Raw genomic sequence first — 2,616 nt, forward strand, 5'->3', positions numbered from 1 at the left:
TCCCTCGCCTCTCTCACTTTTATACAAACACAAATGTATAAATTGCATTTGTGTTTGTATATACAAATATAAATACAAATATATATATTTTCGTCATATACACTTATTATTATACAAATACAGACCCTCCCCTACCAGTTCTCTTTTGTCTTTCTCGCTTTATACAAACACAAATTATACAAATTACAATGTATAATCTGTGTTGTATAAAGCGAGAGAGAGATTTGATATACAAATGTTTTATTTTGATTCAATTGCATACCAATTCAAATTTTATGCAGATATACAAATACAATCATTGATACATATACATGATAGTTACATATACAATTATCTAACCGATATACATATAAATCGCTGCGCTTTTATACAAACGAAAGGCCTTCCACCGATTTATACAAATATGATGCTCCATAGCAAACATAAAATTTGTTATATAGCATACAAATATGATTTTTATGTTTGCTAAACCTAAAATTTACTCATTTGAAAATAAGGCTGTCTTAACAAGATTTTCTTTATATCCAGTTATGAATCGGACATCTCTAATTAAGGTAGAGCAATTTCATCACTGGACCATTATTCATGTTCGATTAGTGCAAAGTTGTAATGCAAATAACAGTTGTTTATATATTAGTGATTTCTCTATTTTTGTTTGTTTATCTAATTTTAACTTGATACAAAATTTAAGAAAATAAAAAGAACTTTTGATTATGTTTAATTTTGAAGTAAAGATATGTAAATGTATCAAAATGTCATTTAATTTTATTGACTTAAATATGTTATGTGAAAAAATGAATTACTGAAAGTTGCCAACAAAAAAAGAAGATATTATCTTTTAAACGGACTAAAAATATAAACAAGTAGGACAAAATTACTGGAGAATTAGTTTCTCTGCTCCTGACATCCCGAAGACATATAATCGTGTTTAACTAATTAATTAAGTGTATGCACATTACTTGAATATCTACCTTCCAAAGAGCATTTTATCGTTTTTAAATTAATTAATTAGTTGTGTCCTTATAAATTAATTAATAATTATATAATTAGTTGTGTCCTTATAAACGAGTATTTTATTGCTTGTATAATCTGGCCACTACTTGCTACTATTAAAAAGTTTTATCCATATAGATTCGCACTTTATTTGTAAAATAATTTTATGACCTCGGTATTTGTGGACCAATTTAAAATTTAGACGTTGATTTTCAGTTTTATAAATTAGGTTAATTACTAAATGTACATTTAATTCTATCTATAGACTATACTTATTTTTTGCACGGACATACATAGGATTAGCCCTAAAGTATTACTCCTACGGCACCCGCAAATCTATTGTTAGATCTTTTTATTGTTTTTTATTTGAAAATTAGAAAAATAACAGAGAAAAAAATGTTTCAGTTGAACCTTAATTCTTCTTTTGATCAATCAAGATCATTTAAGCCCTTTGAGGTAATCGCCTATAAATTTAAATTCCCCTCACGTGGAGGGAAGAGAAAGTAGACTGCACAACCTATATCTTTCTCAAAAGCGAAGCAATAGTCTCACTAACGTTTGAATTGTAGATGAGAACACAAATATGATACGATCGATCATGTCGTTTTCTTCGTTGTTTATCAAGTTAAACAAATTATGAGCTTTTCAAATTGGATGAAGACATCATAACCAACAGGGCGGAGCCACCCTTTACCATGGGCTATCAAGCAACACCTCTTCATCAGAAAGTTACAATCAAATTTTGGTTTAATAAATATATTTAGACACCTCTTTATACAAGTTAAAAGTTTGATCTAGTGCTTAAAGGGTCATAAAAATTTCTCTAGATCACGTGTTTAAACCCTATTAGCTTCAAATTAATTATTTTTTACTATGATCATTGACACCAATGTGAAATTTGCAAGTTGGTCATTGTAGCCAGATTTACAATTTTTGTAGATATATATATACTAGGATTCTTTTTTAAAGAAACTTTCCAAAGCAACTATGTCATCCTGTCCCCTAGCTAGACTTTTCCAAAAAAAAAAAAAAAGTATTTCACACGCACAATATAATCTCCACTTGGCTATTCAATTCAAACAGAAAATCAGTCAATTACAACTGGATTACAGTTCAGTTCCAATTTAATCGATATAATTAAAATAGTGACCCTAGTTCTGGTTGAATAAAATACGTATCAATTCACTTGGAGTAAATGATCAAACAAGTAAATAACTAAATATTGTATACTACTAGTCATCATTAGTCAAACTAGCTAGATTGAGTTCTTTTGAATAAAAACTGTCCTCAACGTAACTATTTTCTACTTATATAAATTATAGTAATAATGTATTTTATACGGTTGTCTTCTCTTGTACATTAATTAATCACGTAGAGTCCATGAACTGACGTGCTATTCAATAAGAGACGAAATATAATATTTTTTTAGATAGGAATGTATAGCTAGTGTTATATAAGTTATTAATTTACGAACCCTTATTTTCAGCAAATACATGGGATGGTTAGCCTGTAACATTAATGCCACGTAAAACCGTTGACTTTTATAGAAATATCTAATCACATATTATCATCATACTTTTTTGTTGTTATTATTTTTTCGTTTGCTAATTTTATTAATGTTAT

Source organism: Solanum tuberosum, unplaced genomic scaffold (assembly GCF_000226075.1).
Source record: "Solanum tuberosum cultivar DM 1-3 516 R44 unplaced genomic scaffold, SolTub_3.0 scf00083, whole genome shotgun sequence".
Taxonomy (NCBI): domain Eukaryota; kingdom Viridiplantae; phylum Streptophyta; class Magnoliopsida; order Solanales; family Solanaceae; genus Solanum; species Solanum tuberosum.